The 13,064-nt window shown below is 36.6% G+C and overlaps 1 protein-coding gene across 4 annotated transcripts in view; it reads right to left on the bottom strand.

Annotated features, from left to right (window-relative positions):
- Positions 1-13,064, bottom strand: part of kek5 (leucine-rich repeat, immunoglobulin-like domain-containing kekkon 5 protein) — a 154,118-nt gene that overhangs the window by 49,337 nt on the left and 91,717 nt on the right. For 2 of the 4 annotated variants that reach the window (XM_026812866.1, XM_026812867.1), the window contains exon 3: positions 8,494-8,628. The exons of 1 other annotated variant lie outside the window; for it this stretch is intronic. The gene's annotated coding sequence lies outside the window, so the exon portion shown is untranslated. Of the gene's footprint in view, positions 1-2,147; positions 2,199-8,493; positions 8,629-13,064 lie in introns of those variants that run through there. One more of the 4 variants, XM_026812869.1, reaches the window with a different exon arrangement.

The following is a 13,064-nucleotide window of genomic DNA, read 5'->3' as shown; positions in this document are numbered from 1 at the left end:
CGACGACGACGACGACGACGACGACGACGAGAGCAAGACTACGATGGATGCGGTGTCGGTGGCGCGCGGGTCAACCATTACAGGACGAAATAATAATGATATATTATCCGCGAGTTACAATAGATAGTGAACGGTAGGTTGAAAATTGCACCGAAACACGGTTTTGTGATCATAATTAATGAACTCCATCGAGGTGTACACGGGGCTCCGCGCAACTTCCATCCTTGGTGTGACGAGCGACCGTTAGTTAGGTTGCGTGGTGTGTACAGCCAGAACCGGAATTATTATCGAGCCGAGCCGAGAGCGTGGAATGTGGACGCGTGAACCGCAACAGCAGTGCAGAGCGGACCTGGCTTCTGTTTAGTCTATTCGGCAACCCTGAAATTTGCCTGTTATCACGCTGGTTGTAGGTATGCAGATGAAAGCTCACGCCATCATCCTACTATTTCATTGTACGTAGTTCGCTGGTCGGCCGGCTAGCCGCCCACGGGAACCAACTTGGCTCGGGCCGTCATTTCCGGCTTCTCGTTGTAGTTTGTAATACGAGCTGAACATTGTTCCGGCGTAATAACGCGCGCTAATTGAGACAGATCTCTGTGGATTCGCGGGAGGATTAAAAACCACGGGGCCCCGGTCGGCAAAAATTAAGCTAGGGGAAATTGAGTAGGGTAGCGTGACTAGTTGATCGATTTCAAAATAGTACATATACAATTCTATTCGCTTGAATAGCATCGAATAGGCCAAATTAGTGGTTCGTTAGAAATTCTATGTAATGCGTATAATTATGAGTATATGTAAAAATGCAGAATTGTTGTAAATATTTATTCTCTGATCTATCCCAAAATACCAACTATCCCTGAAATACTTAAAGGCTATTTTTACGGAATCCAAAAACATTTATAACACACATTTATAACAGAAATCAATTGTTGATACAGTATTTTCTAAGTGTTCCAAAACCAATCTCAATTCCAATAGTCTTTATTTATCACAAAGTGACAAACCTTACTGCTTATCGATTGCGGTTTGCAGATACAACGTGCATCTACAGGGTGTCCCAGAACTAGTGTTAGGCCTTCAAATGGGGAGAAGCCGAGGTGATTTTAAACTACTTTTTCCTTTGCAAAATGGTTGTTGTCCAAGGCTTGGTTGTCGAGTTATTAACAAAAATCTGCGGTTACTATTATGGTATGCGTCATAAAATTGACGACAATTTAGCATAGTCTTATGCATTGAGGATATGAACTTTTTTTAAAAGCACTTCGATTAAGGACGTATTTTATACACAGCATGAGAGGGAAGCAATACAATGGACTTTGATTCTTAACGTTTCATTAGCAGAACAATTGTGCCATGAATTAAGCCACTCTAATCGTTGACAGATTCTTTCACCCTAAGCATTATATCCGGAAGTGACTGTCGGTAACAATAGATGATGAGTCACATGTAATAATGTAGCGTAATTCACTACATGTGAATGGGTGAGTCACATACGTGACGAATAATGAACCGATAAATAGAGATTATGAAAATTAAAAAATGAGCCAATTTTTCAGTTCGATTTTTTTTATCTATTAAATTTTTTCTGGTTATCAAAAGATAATGCTCTACAAATAAAATAAGTTAAATAAGACTGCTTGTATATGAACTTTAGAAATGATATTTTATTTAGTGCTAATCTTGGAAATATCGACGCATGTATCTTATCGTGTGACATGATAACAAGTGATTGTAAAATGCGATCATGAATTAACCTGTCAATCTATAACATTATAACTTGGCAATGTATGCAAATTGTTTTGTATTTGTTTGCTACATACTACCGGGCGATTGATATTGTTACATAATAATTAAGATGATATTACTTATTTACTCGACGATAATTTTTTGCCTCATCACCGCTAAGCTGACACTCTGATTGACATTTTTTAACTTACATAATTAAGTAAGCAATCAACAAATTATCGTATGGTTTACGATTGTTCTACCTTACCACATTGTAATCATCCTAGTCTCCATTATGCATGATTTCAAGTATATTCGTGTTCCATGCACGAAGTCAATCAATATCTTAATCTCTTACATCCCAGACAATTTGCGGAAGGAGATCAACAGAAAACAATTTCTATCAAATATTTTATACCTACCTTTGGATTCAGCAGTTTCTGGGCCTGACATTTCCTACACTGTACGAAGGAACACAAATTGTCTCATCAGTCCTGTTTGGCATCCAAAAATAATAAAATTATACGATCGGTTTGCATGCGAAATGTTCAGGTTCGTTTTACCACATATTTCATATTTTCACTTCTATTTTCGTTTATTGCGGCCGTAGAAATACACACATACACACACGTATATACACATGTATATTCTTATAATGAAGAATTATAAATCGTGGAATATTAGTACGCGTCGTGGTTCAAATCCTCTTAAAACAGAGAAACGCGAATTACCTTCAGGAACACTTTTACAGGAAGTGGGTACGATGAGACACGAAAGCTGTACCTTATCAAGCTTGAGGTAATGAATGTAAATGAATCAAGTTTCGTAAGTAGGTACATTGATTACGTGGTGCTATGTACGTAAGGTTGTAGAAAGTAGTTGTAATAAAGTTGGTAGGGAAATGTGTATACTATTTTAAAAGAATAGTTAGAACAGTTTGTTAGTTATACTTGATTATAGCTCGTAACTAAGCGATTCGATTTCAATGAAATTTTCAGTATAGTATAATATTTGACAAATTTGAAATGCAATCTTCAAATTTTTATTATAGATGCGGATAAAGAAGTTCTTCAGAATTCCCATCAATTTCGATTTGTAATAAATTTTTTTACAATCTACTTTGTAAATTAATCCTTTTAATCTCTGAAACAAGCCCCAGTCATTTGTTGCAGTTTTAGAAAGATTATTCGACTTTAAATTGTATGTGTTCAATTTTTTTCTTTATTACTTACATCGACTTATAAATATCAACAATATATGCGTATTAATATATTCCAAAGACAATATTTAGTAATATATCAAGAATGTTTCAAGAGTACTCCAAAGACGCATCATCTGGAGGTAGCTGTTTATCCTGTTAAGGACACCTTAAGGACATTCCAAGGATTTGTCGGAGTCATTTCGAGGATGTTCCAAAGGGTTTTGAAATTTGAAGGATGCTTTGAGGCCGTTCCAAGGACGCTTTGGAGAGCCTTCAAACAGCTTCAAAGATAGCAAAAGAACGCTCGAGGAATTCAAGCACACACAATTTAAGATTGTTTATAAGCTATTACAAAGAGGTGTTGCAAGAATACTCTCTGATCACAAGAAAGGGATATTTTCTAGTTTTTATGTAGTTAAGTAAAAAATGTTCGAAATGAATACTACTCTACTACACGTAAGTATCTGCATGAATGAAAGAGATCGTCGTAAACTTAATCAATTGAAAAACGGCGAATGAATGGAAGTAGCCGACGGATGGCGATCCATCGATCATGTATAGTATCCCCGCGTTACTCCATTCAAAACAATTTCTTCCGCGAATGGTGAAAGGAGAACGGTGGCGTGTATTCAAGGTGATCGTGACAAATGGAACAGTCGCGTTGCAGGGCGACGACGCGACGGCGAATGAAATAAATTTCACCGGCAGCAAATGACGTTCGCGTCACGAATGATGTACGGTCGGAAACGGAAACCGTTGTTTAGTTAAGTGAGTAAGTGAGTACTTGGCGTCCTTGACCGCGGAACGTTCTAATCCACCAGCACGTATGCTCGCGCCCGGTACTGATCACAGAGCTCGTGTCGTGCATGTTACGCGTTTCACTGACAACTGTCCGCCCTGATAGCTGACACTATCTCTGTTATCCGAGATATCCAACAATGTGGTCGATAATTACACGCTCTTGTCGTTTTTACACGGTCACATTTTTGGCCGCGATAATAAAGTTATCGTATAGCTCGTTTACCTCATTCGCTATTCTCATACAGTTCCGCGTTCAAACGCGAATTTTGTGTATCGGCAAAAAAAAGTTTTAAACATAAAAAAAACTGTAGCATGTGTCAGTGATCTCATTAATAAATGTGATTTATGAATAACTATCAAAGAAGATACCCAACTCATTTTGGCGATGCCTACTTATCTGTGTTTATTTTCGGCCAGTTGGGTGTACATACAATATTTGTTAAAAGAATTTATTCGAGCTAATGAAATGGAAATTTCGGAAATGAAATCCTTATCATCCAAGCATCGCATGATCATAAACTCTTCAATGAGAACGTGCATATCTATTCCCATTTAGAAGGAGCCAAGATTTATAGGAAGAACATGGCATTTCGACGTGACGGAACGTCATATATCTCTGGAGAGTGTCTTCAGCACCGAGATTCATATGGAGAAATCGTAGGAAACGGCCCGGGTATCATAAACAAAAGTATCCATGACGTTTCGTGCAGACGGGGGGATCCCCCTTGTGCAATCTGTCAACGAAGATACGTTCAACTATGCATCATTGAAAAAGGAGCTCGCGCCGTTCGAGTATTCGTTTTATCCTTCACAATAATGACAGACAGTTGCGACTCTTTAGTGAAAACTTTGAATTAGAGAATACAGTAGGACCTCCGTTACGTGAATAGTTATGAATTACGTGAATAGTTAGAACATTGCCATGTGCAATAATGTTTATATATTTTTATATGTACTTGTCTACGACAAAACGTATTTAATAATTTAGTATGGAATAAACATACTTGAAACGTTACATATATTTATTACCATTTTAACACAACCGAGAACGGATTCGGGATCATTGTCCCAAGCTGTACGCACGATAGCCGCGGGAATAAATATCACCGGCCGTTCTTGTAAGTGTTCATAAAAAATTTAATGTGTACGCCATTTAACAGAAAAGTGGAAAGAGGTTTCTCCGGGACACGATCAAAGGAATGATATAAAAATTTAATCTACTTTTTTTTAGAGCTTTTGATAGTGGATTTTCAGGAAATTGTTCGTCACTAGATTGGTTTCCAAAGCGGCGACGTAACTATAACAAGTTATTTATGGATATTCTTACTCTCAATTCCGCGATATACGCATAAAAGGTTCATAGTTAATCCAAGATTTGATCCAAGATTTAATATGAATAATACAGAAAGAACTCGCCGGAATGTATGTCTAAGCATTATTTGACCTGATTTCTCAATAACTGTTCTTTCATTTATTTTCCATCTCTAATCTTTATGTTTCAACAATTTTTGTGGAACCAAGCTGTCCCAGATTAATTTCACTTGAACACGCTCCGATCTCGTAAATTTATAAAATATTTTCAGATTAGAATTTTTGTAATGCATCGAAATTTTGTGAGACAGAATATAATTTCATTGAATACACGGAACGTGTGCAACATTCTATACATACTATATAGTTTCACCAATTTACCTTTAGAGCAAGAAACTGCTGATATTCACTCGCAATAAGCTCGATCTTTGCAGTTGCTTATTCGAATTTTCGATAACAGCCAACGGTATCGGCAAGTAGTCAGCAGAATCGAAACAAATTGCGATCGATAGCGGCACGTAATCGCTATTAGCTGCGGTTATCGACTGGCCGCGACGTGGATGATCTGTAGCAGCGCGCGAAATAATCGCAATTAACTCTGGCTATCGGCGGCCTGCAAGGTCGGTACACGTACTATGTATGTACAGCACCGTGCGTACGGAATAATCGCGATTAGTAGAGTCCATCAGCTTCGGCTCCATAATGAAGATTTCACGTACATACGCAGTCATGCGTTTTTTCAAAGACCCATTAACCCAGTGACGTATTTCCGAGGAGGTGGATTTCAGTTTCGTTTCAGCCATGCTCACGCGCATGAAAAGCGCTAGAAACAGGGCCACGGGATCTACCCTTTCACTACCTGATGCATCCGTTATATCATGATCAACGGATCAATACATACCTTTTTTCTATTTTTCAGTTTCCTGAATAAGAAACCTTTTCTTCAATTAATTAACTGATTTTTCACACTGGTGGTTCACACTGTTTTGAATTTCTTTTCTTATGAAAAATGTTGAAATTAGTATCCTGCAAATGGAGATCAAATGTGTGCTTTCTTAATATACAAATATCCTTGTTGTATCGTGAATTTGTATTTTCAAAATAATATCGCTATCAGCTGATGGTGAATTAGATTAAACTTTATTTTAGGACTAGTTACTGTTCTTTAATTCATTGCAAAATCCGATAATGTTTCGAAATATGTCTAACTACTGTGCGAAAAACTAAATAAGGATACCAAAATCTCTTTCTTTTTAATAAAGAATAGTTTTTTCTCATAAAAAATAGTTGTTATAAATCAATCTAATAAATGAACATAACTTGTACGAAGGTGATCCTTCTCACTCGTGTTAGTGAGAGGGAGGGAGAGATGGAATACAGCCCAAAATTATATTTTATTTTATCCGCAGCTATTCGTAGCAATGTTGTGTTACGATAAATGTATGTCGTAGAAAAATTATTCATTAGACAAATCGGTAAGTACAATATTTCTAAAACAATTGATCTTTAGATATTTTTAAAAACATGATTCATCTCTCCTAAAATTACCGTATGTTCTAATTTTAACTATATATATTTCAAATGATTATTTAAAACTTTTACTAATGGAAAATAAAATCATTTTTAAAAGTACACCTTCAAAAGAGATCATTGATGTATGAAATTCACTTAAATTGAAAAAAACCCGATTTAAAGTTCAAAGTTTGATAAATAACATTTATTTATAAAAGTTAACAGCTTCAATTGAAACCTTGTCTACATGTTATGGAATACATATATGTATACATACATACAGAATATGGAGAATCGTGAAACTGCCTACTAAAAGTGATCAAATTATTTAATATGTTGTATTGGATGAATGAATTGATATTTAATTTATTAGGTAGAATATGAACAGTAATTAAATTATAAAGCTTTCAAACAGGAAATTACTTATTTAATACATTTCATCTTTAGTAATATAAATATAAAACAGTATAACATAAACGCTACTTTATTTAGTAACAATCGAAGAATTTAACCCGCGAATGTTCAGTTTCATTTAAGGAACTGTTGACTGTAACGCTCAGAGCTCAGATTTCATCGAGTAAGCGTCGGAATTTAGCATATTTCTCAGTTAAAGATTTTAATTCCATCCATTTCCCGACCGCCCAGTAAAAGGTATTATCGATTCGCGGTAAAAATACAAGTATCGTCCTCCCGGGATGAAGTCCACCAATAGTTCCAATATAATTCTACTTTCTGGTAATTCCGCCATTCGTTACACGGCTCCATTTCGCGTTGAAATCACCGTTGTTGCTCCCCAGCCGTGGCCAGGCTGTAGCACACGTTTATGAATCCGAAACGCGAGGCGAGCGAGAACGCACCGCAATTCGCCTACTAATTCTATACCTGCCTGCGTACGCATATCGCACTTAATGTAATCAATTATCATCAGTATGAATAACTTTCTCCCGTTAATATCGTGCTCTTAGTTATTTTATTCACGGAGGAGTAGATACTTGAAAATGTAGATACACTTACTATAAATCGATAACATCATTTTTATTTGAGAATAAAATTTTCATTTAGCTATTACGTTTTCATATTCCTGTTTGAATCTTCTAGCGTATTCACGTGACTTTCTTAACATTTGTCGGTAAATTTTTGACGTTTTTTCATTCTGTTCTATAGGCAAAACCTGGCAAAAATAATCAAAAATACAGGTCTACGCTATTCTTCTCAGAGAATCGAGACAAAATTCATTTTAATGTTTAATTTAAAGTATTTATTTTATATTAAAGGCATTCAGGTCTTTGTTTTATTCAGAACAATCTCTGTTATGAAACTGTTTAAAATCCGAAGCATAGTAAATGGGATGATTGCTTCACTTTGAAACATTTATGTTTTCAAAAATATCGGCATAATCTCAGTGAATAACGATTAGAATGTCCTAGAATGGGAATCATTAACATTCTGCCTTATCTCGCCGCTATCGAAGTCTAACTCCTTAAAGATTTAATTTTCGTCAAAGAGATTAAAAAAATTATAATGTTTTCTTATCCAAGGAAGTGAAAGTTACATTAACTTTCCATTGAAATGAAATTTTATATAGCATTATTAATGATGTACTTGGTAAACAATTGAATAGTAATTAACTTTTGCTTGCCAAACCATCCAAAGTGTCTGAAAAATTTTAGACCACCTTATAGAGCATCAGAAAATCAAAATTCCAATATAAAATCGCGTGGTTGCAGTGTGACTAGTATAGTATTCGAGGTATAATATCATTCAGAAATATCGCATGGATTATTAGCTAAATCGACTCACTAGTTGATTACGAAAATTTTTTTATATCGTGTTCTGTACTTGTACCTCCTGTTGAACGTCGTGACGGAACGCCATCGTGTCTGTTCCTCTGTACGATAATTATAGTTTTTAAGGAGAAAGTAATTGTAAGTAGATTTACTCACGTCTATGAAAATTCGCTTGGCAACTCGTCGGTGCCTCGTCAGTTGGCTCGCGAATCGATCGCATCAATATGTCGCTCCTGATCACAGTCTCAAAGATTCCTCGTCGTCGTAAGTGACGGCAATCCCTACGCGACGCTGAAACACCAAAGATGGATGGACCTCTATTAAATCGCACGGGACAGTTTTACGTTATGCAGCTTGATCGATATCGGTAGGGGTAGGGCGCACCACAGCGCTATGCCTGTCGCAAGCGCATTATTAAATTCCTGATACGCGCATTGAACGGTTTTAATTAACGGCCACTATACATTTTTCACTGGGCTTTTCATTGTGCCGCGTAACGCTTGCCGACTTTAATCAGGCCGAACTAATTTCACAGACTCCGACGCAACTTGCGCGAAACTTACATACCTGCCGTGCTCAACATCAGACATAATTAAAAGGTTGTACTGTTAACAATGATACGCGATACGGGGAAGCTTTTAATTTAATCCGGGAAGCACGACGGAGAAGCAGAGCGGATCCACAATTAATCGCGTCTGCTTAGATCGCGTCGCTAGATACGATCAGAATTATATGTTTGTTTTCTGACACTATTTTGTAAGTAATTGTAGAAACTGTATTCGTTTTGACTGTAGTATAATTCTAACGTTTCTTCTTCATTCATCGGAAAATTTTCCGTGAAATATCTATTTGTATACAGTTTTTAGATTCAAAGCATTTGCGCAGAAAACAACGAACGAGCATAAAGAACTTACGGCAGGAGAAAGAATGTATTTTTATACTTAAATCTGGAGCCGACAAATCTGTTTGCCGGTTGCAAAAGCGATCGGCAAATTCAAGTTATTAGCCGTCGCGCGTGAGCGTGCTGGGTTGAAATAGTTACGAGGCACAAAGGGTGTACCTGATAGACGGAACAAAAGCGAATATGGGGTCAATCGGGCAACGACTGCAAGAAAATCGATATATGCAGGAAAATAAACGAAAGCCGACGATAAAGGGAAGATTGATTTACGGTGGTTTATCATCGACTCAAATGAATCTGAGGCCAGTCCATCAGTTCGGTGTGGGTAAAAAGGGCGAATCAACGAGATGCTATTGCATTTGAATATAATTTTCAAATGAATTAAACGTGTAAAAGACTCTGGTAGCAAAGCGATAAGGCAGTATATACGCTAATTATCCTAAAATATGGGCTTGTCACTCGAATCTACGTCATTATTTTTCAAATTTCAAGTCAGACTTTCGTTTCGTCTGAGATAGTCTTTCGTTAGTCTGAGATACATTCATTATTATTTATTTACTTATTTTCTCTCTCTCTGACTAATAAATATCACTTTATACCATCAGAAGCCTTATTACTGTTATCGTAGACAAGATTAAACTCGGGAGATCATTACCCTAATATTGCTAGCTGACTTGGTTCTCCCAAATTTGCTTAATAATTACAACCTTAATTATGTACTGATTAACCAAAACTCCACATGATGATACCAAACTTTAACATAATTGCGTACATATGAAGCTACATGGACGAAGTAAACCAGCAGAGCGTGCTGGGGCATTCTATCGTCAGAAAGCGAAAACCACCAGTCTTTGTTCCCAGATATAAATCAATGATAAATCAAAAGATATAAACTGAAAAATGTACCAATTATAATAGGTCCAGCACACAGTAAAAAGTATACAAATATTTTAATCATAAGATGCGCTCGCAATCTTTCAAAACGTAGACACTTAAATTCGGTTTTATATCCGTCACGTACATAATATTGTCTGTCTGCACGCACACCTGTAAATGAAGGAAGAAGTGCTTTCGCACCCTCATTTCTTCACGGTCGTTTCAATTCGTTCACGGTTTTCATAGTCTTACCACATGAGGGTAGCATAATTGTTGAAACGCATCAGTGGCCACGGAAGAAACGTCTGAGAGTGTTGGAGTGTTGAACTCAAAGCACTGAATGACGATGGTAAGAGTAGATGAAACTGTATTTACGTGTACGCAAACCATAGTCATGAAACGTGTATATTGGAGACGTAAATGATAGTTAAGTACAAGAGACGAGTTTGAAACGAATGGGTTCATCGGCTTGAAGAATATCATAAATACGATGCTCGAGACCGTTCGGATACCTTGTGCATTTATATTTGAGAGAAGAAAAAAATTGTATACTGCTTCATAATTAAGTAGATAAGCAAATCAATTGTTTATGGAAGACAGATATATGATATTGAAACATTTGTGAATGATACTCTGCATGAACTTATACTAACGCATTATAAAAAAACGTCGCGTTGAAAGCGTACTCCCGATGTGTGTATTCCGAAGTCATGTGTTGCGTTCTTTGGAATACAACCTTTTCTTCAGGCGGTACCACTCTCATCCACCGACAACTTTCATACAACTTTTTCTTGCCTCTCTCGCTGTTTTCGCTTCTCTGGCTCAAGCTGTCCCGCTCTTACGCTGATTGTGCGCTGATGCAAGAGTGCAAACGCTTATGGACGACCGCGTCGCGCGATTACAATGGAACGGCACGAGACAATCGATGATTCATACGGGGCTACGCCGAATGAAAGTGTCCCTTGTTCACCGGTAAATTAGTCTGGATTGCAGCCATGCCAATGATCTTCAACCACAATGGAGATTCTTTTTATCGCTCGTTTTACTTGGATTTAAATTCTAGACTGGAACGAGCGAAGCGATACGAAGCAATTTATCTGGTATAATTTCTTGATATAATAATGATTTTACTTATTGTCTAGACGGTTGTTTCGTTGTTACCTCTTTGGTAATTATGTATTATCACGTTCACATTCGAACATCTGTAAATATCTCATCAATAGTATTTCAGCGTAATTGTATTACGGGATCTTTTAATTTCATACAAATGATCTTCAGGTAAATTGCAATTTTTTATGTTGGAAAGTTTAATACAAACAATATCAGGGACTCTGGGGAGACAAGAAGTTTCAGGCTCGATGCGGTATGCTTAACCATTATAATTAGTGACCAAAGCTGGTTAATTTCGAATAAACTTGTTTGAACTTTCATGAACTTTCCTCTCCCGTGGCTTGTTTATAATTTTTATGGACTACATTTTCTTGGCGGTCCAATTTATACAACGAAATTATTATCCAAATACTCGAAATTTAGGACATCACAAACGTACTCTATACGTACAGTTAAAAATAAAAAAAATTAAAGGGCATGTCTTCTAAAAATCATAAATGTATATTTTTAATAACATGTATCATATATTTTTAAAGAACACTGATCTTTCACGATCATTTAAGTGTGGCAATCAAGTGAAAACAAATTATGAAGAGATTAAAGAGATATCCATCGAAACTGTTCGGGAGTGAACGCTAGCGAGCTACGATCACCTTGTCCTCTGTCTATGTCTATACGCACTGTAACAATGCACAACGGGTATAACCTGTAAAGTTCACGACCATCTGTTAGCTATCCGCTTATCGAGCACTGGGAGAGCACAGTGTCTGATCGTAAGACGCAACACCCGGAGATGCGTTGGTCGTACCTCATGATTATCGGTTCTAGGGCTGTCTCTTGCTTGTGCCGCGTTCAACTCGCCGATTCCAGTTATAAACAAATTCCATTTCTTCTCTGAACTAGAAGAGAAAGGGTCACGCTTCTCGTTTACCACGCTTTTCGCGTTGTAAAGTTGCCTCGAGCGTGCCTTCAGCGCTAAGCAAAAATTAAATGGAATATCGAACATAAATGCGTGGAAATCGTACGTTAATCAGTAGTTAAATGGTTTCGTGGTAATACTACATATATACTAATAATACATCATGCTTAATATTAAATTATTTTTTAAATCATGTTGATATTGATGCTGAAAGCCAAACCGTTTTATAACCGTTTTAAGAAATTTATAGTGTATTAGCTTGTCCATCGAGGCGGTTCAAATCTAAGTTAGAACTCGTTTATGTACAATGGTTTCCGATCGGGAACAGATGAAAACGGAAACATCTCATCTTTGCTACATATTTATATTAGAAAATAATGTGTTTCAAGGTAATTCATTTACTTTTCCATCGATCGATAGGATGGATTTTTCCAATTAATATTTTATTACAGATAAAATACTGGTAAGCCTGTATACGTACATTGCAAAAAATTAGAACTTTCAATAAAGCTTCATGACCTACGAATAAATATTGATTTTCCGTTTCTCTTTACATTTTCATTAATTGAACGCTTATTAGGAATTAAGTAAATAAAGAGATGAGTATCGAGCAAATTGGAGAAACTAGGGCACGGCCCACTTTATTCGGCATACATATACATATGTATGTATAAGGCTCCACTTATCCAAATGTTTCTGTTTCACAAAATCATGATCCACATCGAATTCACAATAAATCGTTGCGCATCATTTATTTCTGATTTTGACTATATAAAGCAAAAATGTCACCGTGAAATTTGCAACTTAGAAGGAGGAAGAACGTAAAACTAGGTGTAAAAGTATTTCTTCCAAAATACAGTGAGGTATGATTTTTGTCAAAGAAATTAAAAACTGCGATGCGTTCTACAGAAATTCTCGAAT

This window comes from Ceratina calcarata, unplaced genomic scaffold, assembly GCF_001652005.2.
Source record: "Ceratina calcarata isolate Rehan_Ccalc_2016 unplaced genomic scaffold, ASM165200v1 scaffold297.2, whole genome shotgun sequence".
Taxonomy (NCBI): domain Eukaryota; kingdom Metazoa; phylum Arthropoda; class Insecta; order Hymenoptera; family Apidae; genus Ceratina; species Ceratina calcarata.
This window is presented reverse-complemented; position numbering and strand designations above follow the sequence as displayed.